This window comes from Adiantum capillus-veneris, chromosome 10, assembly GCF_014529385.1.
Source record: "Adiantum capillus-veneris isolate H3 chromosome 10, ASM1452938v2, whole genome shotgun sequence".
Classification (NCBI taxonomy): domain Eukaryota; kingdom Viridiplantae; phylum Streptophyta; class Polypodiopsida; order Polypodiales; family Pteridaceae; genus Adiantum; species Adiantum capillus-veneris.
The window spans coordinates 95,478,250-95,488,896 of record NC_140940.1 but is presented as its reverse complement, the minus strand read 5'-3'; positions in this window follow the sequence as shown (position 1 = coordinate 95,488,896).

The window sequence follows — 10,647 nt, the reverse complement described above, 5'->3', positions numbered from 1 at the left end:
ACACGAGAGAGAGAGAGAGAGAGAGAGAAAGAGAGAGAGAGAGAGAGAGATTTCTTTCGAGCTCACAGAGATCCGTCTCACCAAGGACACCCCTACAAGCCCTTCAAATTTCTTGGGGGGGGAGGGGTCACTTAATATTTATGCGACTATCACAGAAGTACAGCAGAAGGGTTTTTTTTTCCCCTCACATTTTCACATACAAAAAGATACCATAAAATACAATTCATTTTTTTTAGATAGACTGAATTCTTTGTCAAAAATTCACAGATAAGGAGTTTAAAATAGTCCTTGAGCGCACGTGATATACAAAATTTATATTAAGTGACACACCAAGTCAAATTTCCAAGATAATATGGTTTTCTTAGAGTAATAGTGTATTTTCAAAAGGGTAGCTAACATTTTTTAACCATAGAAAATAAATAAAATGCCCAACAAAAATCAACTGTCTCATTGGCATCCCAAATAGGGAGAGAGATTGCCCAATTAACGTACCTTTTACCTGTTCTTGGATATTTTGTCATTTTTGTTTTTAAGAGTTAAACCGTGGAAAATTCTTAAAAATCAATAAATTCTCTTAATTCTGATAGGCAAAGGTGCCTATCAAAAATCAACCCCACACACGCACACATCCATAGAGAAAAATGTTTTAGCGTCGAGCTAACGACGCAGCAAGTAGAAGGGAGTAGAGGAGAAAGAGAGAATAAAATGTTTAAGAGTGTAAGGACAATCAAAAGACGCTAAAGTTACACAATAAGTCTTTAACGCTTGAATATCTATGGAAAGGAGAAGGAGAGAGAGAGAGAGAGAGAGAGAGAGAGAGAGAGAGAGAGAGAGAAGAATAATAATAATAGTAATAATAAAGTTTTTAATCCCATAGGAACAATCCCAGAAGATATATATGGCAACTTGGATGAGAATAAAGTTATTTTTGTTTTATCTTCTCTCACTACAAGAGGCTATTCATATTAGCGACGCTCACACAGCGACGCTCATAAAAAAAATTCCCGGCATCGCTATGAGCGTCGCAAATTTACAAGTAAATTTGCGACGCTCATAGCGACGCCGGCTGGGCTAAAAAAAATAACAGAGAGTGCCCAAAAACTCAGATCTCAGATCTGAGTTTTTCGGCGCCCTCAAGCAAGGAGCAGGTAACGCTCTCTCTCTCTCTCTCTCTCTCTCTCTCTCTCTCTCTCTCTCTTTCTTCTCCACACACACACACACACACACACACGAGGAGAGAAAGGAGAGCCAGGTAGGCTCCTTCCCTCTCCTCACTCTCATGTTCCCTTCCCCTCTTTCTCTCTCCCTCTCTCTCTCTCTCTCTCTCTCTCTCTCTCTCTCTCTCACACACACACACACACATAGTGTTTTTGAGAGAGAGAGAGAGAGAGAGAGAGAGAGAAAGAGTACAAACATAAACAAAAACGCACACACACATACATAAACAAAGAAATCACACACACATTGAGAGAGGAAAAGAGGGAGAGAGCATGCATAAACAAAAAACGCACACATTGAGAGAAGAAAAGAGAGAGAGAACATGCATAAACAAAAAACGCACACATTGAGAGAGGAAAAGAGAGAGAAAACATGCATTAACAAAAAAATGCACACACATTGAGAGAGAAAGAGAGAGAAACTAATTTAACGTCGTAGGAAACTAATTAAAATTAAAAGACCTAAAGATCTAGCCGACGAGGAGTTGAACTCAAGACCTATTATTCAAGAGGAAAATGGCATAACCAATCTATCATACTTGGCATGGGTGATAGAAAGGTTATACCATTTATCTCTTTTTATTGGCACACACATCCACACACGCACACACACACAAGAAGAAGAGAGTTATAACGTCGTAGGAAACTATCCTAAAAGACATTAAAGATTAAGTTAGATGTAGACTTACGTTAAATTAGATTTAGGTTTATTTAAGTTAAATTAGATTAGATTTAGGTTTATTTTTAGTTAGATTTACGTTTATTTACGCTAGATTTAGATTTACGTTATATTAGATTAGATTTAGGTCTCCATAGACTGCGATGTCTGCATGAAGCGGGTGAAGAAAGCCCTCAATGGAATATAGGGTATTGCTGCCTTCACTCATGGTGGGCTTCATCGATCCAAAAGTACTGGTGAAATGTCTTCAGAAGATAGGGAAGAAGGTGGATCTTCAGGGCGGCAAGAGTTACATCCCCGACAATGACCATCTAGACAACCTCTAGTCATTCAACAGCAACTTCAAAGTTAGTAACAAGAGCAAGAACGGTCCAAAGGGCCAATTGTTGTCGTCAGATGTGGATGGAGATGAGGCAGCGTCACCGCCGAAAGTTAACTCTCACATCTTTAGTGATGAGAATGCCAACTCTTGCCGAGTTATGTGAAAAATTATGTGTTAAATCAGTTTTAAGGTTCTTATAATCCCTGCTAGTTTAGTTCTTTGTTTTTAATATAACATAATTTACGTTAGATTTAGATTTATGTTATATTAGATTAGACTTAGGTTTATTTAGGTTTACCCACACACACACACACACACACAAGAAGAAGAGAGTTTTAACGTCGTAGGAAACTATCCCAAAAGACGTTAAAGATTAGGTTAGATGTAGACTTACGTTAAATTAGATTTAGGTTTATTTTTAGTTAGATTTACGCTTATTTACGTTAGATCGAGTCCACGCAAGAATTACTTACGGTTTAGGGTTTAGAGTTAGACGAACAGTGAAAAGATCTACTGTGAAAAGATGTTAAGATGCTGTGAAGTGCTACAGCTAGAGAAGAGGCAAAGGGGTTTTGTCCACTACATGCAGTATCATGTAGACGTGGGTCTGTAGATTTCTTGTACCCACAAATATAGGTATTGACCAATAAAGACGAGATTATAACCCGGTGGTTCTGATCTCCGTGCACCTCTAGACCGAGGTGTACGGGGATTGGACATGACTAGAGAATGTGAGGTAGAGAGAGAGAGAGAGAGAGAGAGAGAGAGAGAGATAAGACGAAGAATGCCAATAGAATATTAAATTTGTTGTCCAGGTTATAAGATTTTTATCCTCATTATGAGTAGTGACGAGGATGTGGGACCGTCCAACCGAAACACCTATCTCTCAACGAGGGTCTTATGTCCTTGTAATCAATGCAAGCATGTTGTGCAACGGACAAGACATGTTTCTTTGCAGCACGTTCGCGAATTTGGCGAGTTCGATCCATCTATTATAGATCGAGTTGTTGCCAATTATAACTCGTCGAACTCTGACGCTGGCCAACAAGCAGCAATCTTGCAACCCAATCGACGTGTTCGCGGGCGCTTTGGTCAAGCAGCATATGTGAGGCCACAAGATGTAGCCTCTGACAGCTCGGGGGATGATCATGCAGAGCACACTCCCAACGAGGCAATGTTTGAGCCCGAGATTGATGAAATGATCGAGACGATCATGGATTCAGAAAGGCTTATCTATGATGATATGAAAAGTGAAGCCGATACGCCATTGTATAATGGAGCACGTATGTCTAGATTGAAAGCACTCCTAGTTCTTCTCAACATGCAGGCAAAGTTTGGATGGAGTGACACTAGCGTCACAGCGCTTTTCAGGTGATCTATTACAATTAGTTTACTTTAATAAAACTCTAAATGTATAATGATCTGATAGATTTTTACATGACTGTATCGTATTTTTATGTTGTGTAGATTGCTTAAAGAGAACATACTACCAGCTGACAATGTGATGCCAGATTCCCGAGATGAAGCAAGAAAGATTTTGCGAAACTTGGGGATGGATTACAATTCTATCCACGCTTGTCCTAATGACTGCATTCTTTTCAGAGGGGAATACATAGACATGGAGAAGTGTCCGAAATGTGATTCCGAAAGATATCGAGTAGATCTCCACGGGATAAAAATTCCACAAAAGGTTTTGCGACATTTTGCGACATGCTAACCATTCAGGTGCATCTTCTTGTTCACATAGTTGATGAGGTGGAAATAGCTGGCACAGTTCATTCCAGATAGATGTTCTTCTTAGAACGTTTCATGAAAATGCTTAAGGGATATGTGCATCAAAAGGCACGTCCGGAGGGTAGCATGGCAGAAGGTTGGTTGGTATCAGAGTCCCTAGTGTACATTGGAGAGTGGCTAGATGGATTTGATAAAGCCCGGGACACGCTATGGCGAACCATAGATGATGAGCGCATATCTGGGATTGTCATGTGCAATCTCGGTGTTGAGAAGAAGATGACGGAAGATCTAGAGGCTAAAATCAACCGATTTTGCATGCTTCACAATCCAGTGATGCAAAAGTGGATTTCACAATATGAGGATGCAAAGCAAGAGCGACAAAGGGCACGAATCGAGTGGAGACGGGGAAGACGACCACCGATGCACTATCCGACGGGTCTGGAGAGCCTACCAACATTCATGAGCTTAAGATGATTGCACAACCAATTGAAAAGTGCACAACAATGCGGTGACGAAGTGACTGAGGAAGAGTGGGAGTACTCTCGGGGTTGCGCGACCAAGGTAAGTTTGCAATGTACGACTAGCTAGTGACTTTATTTCTAAACGTTTGAACGGCCACTCATAATCTTTGTTCGTTGTAGTATAAGTCATACACAGCAGCATGGTGTAAAGGTTGACATTTTAGGGTGGAACGGATCGACAAAAAGCGTTTTACTCAAGACTGTGGAATCATGGCAAAATTTGAACAGTCTAGTCGACGACGTTCCTCTGATGCAGATCCTGTGGTGGCGGAACTCACTTACTTCGGCACACTACAAGAGATTTTGAGGATCGATTACAGAGGATTTTTTGTGGACTTGTTCGACGTGCAATGGTTCAAGATAATCATGGAGGGTCGCAACGCTACTGTGCGTAGAGGAGAGTCTGGTTTTCTTGAGGTGGATTCTACTAAGAAATGGACTGACCTAAGAGACACTTTCGTACTACCCGAGCATTGTGAACAAGTAAGTATGTAAATAGTTAACATCCCCCTTTTACAAGTTATGTGCTTGAAAGCTCTCATGTAAGTTATGTGGCTCTGGTAGGTAATATTCCATCCTTCAAAGTCTACATCAAACTGGTGGTACGTCATAGAAGTAGCCCCTCGTAGTGCAAGGACGTATGAAGGCTACCATGTGCCAATCACAACGGCATCAATGGAGGAGATCAGAGAAGATGCTCAATCAGAAGCCGTTGCGGTGGTGCCAGACGAGCATCAAGATGCTACTACTCTATATGGGGTGCATGCAGAGGAGCTACAAAATGAAACAAAGGATATGTGTTTAAACGGAGAGCTCTATATAGATATAGGAAGTTATGCTGAGTTATGCGAGGATGAGAGAGAGATCTCTTAAAGCCTCAAATATTGTATTTGAACAATTTTGCTCCGTGTTGTAAAAGCTCTGTCTCTCTAAGTACCTTCCATGGTGTATAACGCTCTTTTCTACTCGTGCTCACATCTTTTGATTGAAAATTCTGAGTTTTTGACTTGCCTCTTCTGTCACTCAATTCATTGCGTCATTGTATTTATATGCGTCATTACGTCATTGTATTTAATGGTCTTTGCGTCATTGTCTACTCTATTCATTCAATATTAAGTTTAAATATTCGTGTGTTTAATGCAGGTATGGATGATGAGGAGTTTCTTTCTTCTTTGTCACCGCAGCAGAGACAGTGGTACGTGGAGCGTCATCGCTCTGGCGCATCATCGCGCATTCCTACTCCATCCGCATCTCCCTCTCTTTCGGAGCATTCGGCGCGCTCCGAAGCTTCGGTGTCAATGAGACGATCTTCACACTCGTCTAGACACCGGCGCTCTAGTGGTGGCGGTGGCGGTTGTTGTGGGGGTTCCGCCGCCGATGCCTCCACACCACCTCGTGTTCGACGAGGCTCTTTACCCTCCCCTTCTTTGCCCGCCCCCACACCAGCCACAACATCGCCATCTACGCCACGTTTTGCACGGCTGACTGTTCTTAGCAGCTACACACCTCTACCTACTCCGCCAGGAGCCACCCCACTCGACACTCCTCGCTTCGGGGCCCAGACACCGGTGGAGACACCTGACGTCCGTACCCCCATCGACACGCCGCTAGAGACCCCTGTCGGGACACCCAGGTTCACGCGTCACCGGCCAGAGGGTTTGCCTTACTCCGTCGACTTCAGCGGCGGAATTATCATGGATGATGACGGCAAGAAGGTGATCTCGCGCATGCGTGGTCTTTGCTCTCAGCTGTTTAGACACTACATACTAAACAAATGGAGTGAAGTACCAAGTGATTTAAAAGCCAGAGTCATGAGCATACTTCATGATGAGTTTCCCGTTCCAACACGGGATCAACGCTTCAATGAAGACCTGATGAAGATTCGAATGCGCGAATACTGCAAACACAAGCGTTCCGAAGTGCAAAAAGCAATCAAGCATGGGTGGAACAGGCCAGATTGGCTGGCCAAAGAAGATTGGAAGAATGCGAAGAAAGCAGCGCGCGAGAATCCCGACAAGTGGAAGCAACAAAAGGATGCAGCCAAAGCGTGAGTAGAGGCAGGGAGCTCGCACCACTTGGGGAGCGGTGGATGGGCATCATTTGAGGCCGATTTTGTAAGTGTTTTTGCATTGCTCTTTATGTTCGATAGTTTAGGGTTTATGAGTTTTTTAATTCTAACATAATGAAATCTTTGTATGTTTTGACAGTGGTCGATGACAGGACGTGATCCCACACCGTACGAGCGCGAGTACGCAGGCAGGAAGGGCTTAAACGCCCTGATGGACATTCTCAGTTCTCGCGGCGGCATGGTTAGTATTAGGGTTTACTCTTTTCTATTTTTTGTATTGTTTTATAAATGTCGTTATATGTTTATACTTACTAAAAGCTGTCTTATTGTCTTTTTTTGCAGAATCCGACAGATACGCCGCTTGGACGCGATGAGACGTCTGACTAGACGACGTCAGTTTAGTCGTAGCTAGATAGCATAAGTTTAGGGTTTCTCATAGCTTATGTATCATGAGACGGCATCAATACGTCTTTTTGAACCATGTATATTATTACATTTGTCACCGCAGTTCATTTTGCCAATCAATTCTTTATGCCTATGATGTTGTACAATTGTCATTATTACATTTGCCAATCAATTCATTTTGCCTATGATGTGTACAATTGTCAATTTTACGCTTGTCAATTTTGCAAACAATGCGTCTTGTGGGTGACTATTTTGGGTCTATTATCTACCCTTGTACTTTTTTTAAAAAGTGAATCAAGTACAATATGGTTGATGGGTGGCAGGGCATTCAATGCCCTGTCACCAAAAAAAATTTCTCTCGGGCGTCGCTATAACCGTCGCTATTTATGGCTCTGTAGCGTCGCTATGAGCGTCACTATAGACTTCTGTGTAAACGTCGCTATCAGCATCGCTATATAGCGACGCTCATAGCGACGCTTATAACGACGCTCTCGTAGCGACGCTATTAGCGACGCCTTTAGCGACGCCGGGGGTTATAAAAACCCAGTGTATTTCCGTCGCTAACAGCGTCACAAGAGCACACAACCTCTTGTAGTCTCTCTCTCTCTCTCTCTCTCTCTCTCTCTCTCTCTCTCTCACACACACACACACACACACACACACACACACACACACGTGCGCGCGCGTGCGTGCACACACATGCACATGTCTTGAAAAAGAAAGAATTTAAAATATTGTAGGAGCGATCCAATGAGATCTCAAAGGTCTATTCGATGGTCTCAAGTTTAAGACCTTAGAGAGAGAGAGAGAGAGAGAGAGAGAGAGAGAGAGAGTCGCATTGCATGTGTGTGCGTGTACGTGTACGTGCACATGAGAGAGAGAGAGAGAGAGAGAGAGAGAGAGAGATTTTCCTTTCGAGCTCATAGAGCTCCGTCTCACCAAGGACACCCTTCAAGCCCTTCAAATTTCTCGGGCGGGTCACTTAATATTTATGCGACTATCACGTGAGTATTGCAGAAGGGTTTTTTTTTTCTCACATTTTTAGATTCAAAAAGATACCATAAAAGGTAATTGATTTTTTTTTATATAGATTGAATTGTTTGTCAAAAATTTACACAGAAGGAGTTTAAAATAGTCCTTGAAGGCACGTGATATACAAAATTTATACTTAGTGACACACCAAGTCAAATTTCCAAGATAATATGGTTTTCTTAAAGTAGTAGTGTATTTTCAAAAGGGTAGCTAACATGTTTCATCCATAGAAAATAAATAAAATGCCCAACAAAAATCAACCCTCTCATTGGCATCCCAAATAGGGAGAGAGATTGCCCAGTTATGGTACCTTTTATTACCAGTTCTTGGATATATTTGTTCTTTTTGTTTTTAAGAGTCAAACCGTGGAAAATGCTTAATATAAATAAATTCTTTGAATTTTGATAGGCAAAGGTGAGAGACCTTATGGTACCTTTTATTACCAGTTCTTGGATATATTTGTTCTTTTTGTTTTTAAGAGTCAAACCGTGGAAAATGCTTAATATAAATAAATTCTTTGAATTTTGATAGGCAAAGGTGAGAGACCCTCCATGTGTCACTCACTGCTTCACTTAAGATAAAACCTCTCTAAAATGCAAAAAAGAGAGTAAGATTGTAAGAAGCTTTTCAGCTTTTGTAGAATGTAAAATCAAAAGAATTCTTTTTCTTTGGTAGTAGAAAGTGCTTTAATAGTAGAAAGTCAAATATTTTCTCCTCTACAAAGAGTAACTGTATTGGTTAAAATGCACATAGCAAAAAGGAGATAAATTTAGTGAAGATTTTATTATTTAATGAGAATTTAATTTTTGAAGATTTATTTGGTTTTTTCTTTTCAAGAGATTTTTTTCAAGACCAATATTGACCATATTTTTTTAAAAAACTTTTTATTTCTTTAAAGAGATTGAAAAAGAAAGTAAACAACTCATGTGGTGTCGACTTGGGATAGTTTAACTTGGAGAAAGTACATGCAAATGAAGGAGTAGTTATCCATGTTATTGAGAGAGAGAGCGGGAGTCGCATTGCATGTGTGCTCGTGTACGTGCACGTGCACACGAGAGAGAGAGAGAGAGAGAGAGAGAGAGAGAGAGAGATTTCTTTCGAGCTCACAGAGCTCTGTCTCACCAAGGACATCCCTATAAGCCCTTCAAATTTCTCGGAGGGGAGGGGGGGGGGTCGCTTAATATTTATGCGACTATCACATAAGTACAACAGAAGGGTTTTTTTTTCCCTCACATTTTCACATACAAAAAGATACCATAAAATACAATTCATTTTTTTATATAGACTGAATTGTTTGTCAAAAATTCATAGATAAGGAGTTTAAAATAGTCCTTGAGCGCACGTGATATACAAAATTTATATAACGTGACACACCAAGTCAAATTTCCAAGATAATATGGTTTTCTTACAGTAATAGTGTATTTTCAAAAGGGTAGCTAACATTTTTTAACCATAAAAAATAAATAAAATTCCCAACAAAAATCAACCGTCTCATTGGCATCCCAAATAGGGAGAGAGATTTCTCAGTTAACGTACCTTTTACCAGTTCTTGGATATTTTGTCATTTTTGTTTTTAAGAGTTAAACCGTGAAAAATGCTTAAAAATCAATAAATTCTCTTAATTTTGATAGGCAAAGGTGCCTATCAAAAATCAACCCCACGCACACACGCACACATAGAGAAAAATGTTTTAGCATCGAGCCAATGACGCAGCAAGTAGAAGGGAGTAGAGGAGAAAGAGAGAATAAAATGTTTAAGGGTGTAAGGACAATCAAAAGACGCTAAAGTTACACAATAAGTCTTTGACGCTTGAATATCTATGGAAAGGAGAGAGAGAGAGAGAGAGAGAGAGAGAGAGAAGAATAATAATAATAATAGTAATAATAAATTTTTTAATCCCATAGGAACAATCCCAGAAGATATATATGGCAACTTGGGTGAGAATAAAGATATTTTTGTTTTATCTTCTCTCTCTCTCTCTCTCTCTTTCTCTCTCTCACACACACACACACGCACGCGTGCGCATGCACACATGCACATGTCTTTCAAAAGAAAGAATTTAAAATGTTGTAGCAGCGATCCAATGAGATCTCAAAGATCTATTCGATGGTCTCAAGTTCAAGACCTTAGAGAGAGAGAGAGAGAGAGAGAGAGAGAGAGAGAGAGAGAGAGAGAGTCGCATTGCATGTGTGTGCGTGTACGTGTATGTGCACATGAGAGAGAGAGAGAGAGAGAGAGAGAGAGAGAGAATTTTCTTTCGAGCTCATAGGGCTCCGTCTCACCAAGGACACCCTTCAAGCTCTTCAAATTTCTCGGGGGGGTCACTTAATATTTATGCGACTATCACGTGAGTATTGCAGAAGGGTTTTTTTTTCTCACATTTTTAGATTCAAAAAGATACCATAAAAGGTAATTGATTTTTTTTATATATAGATTGAATTGTTTGTCAAAACTTTACAGAGAAGGAGTTTAAAATAGTCCTTGAAGGTAGGTGATATGCGGAACTTATACTTAGTGACACACTAAGTCAATTTTCCAAGATAATATGGTTTTTTTAGAGTAGTAGTGTATTTTCAAAAGGGTAGCTAACATCTTTCACCCATAGAAAATAAATAAAATGTCCAACAAAAATCAACGCTCTCATTGACACCCCAAATAGGGAGAGAGAT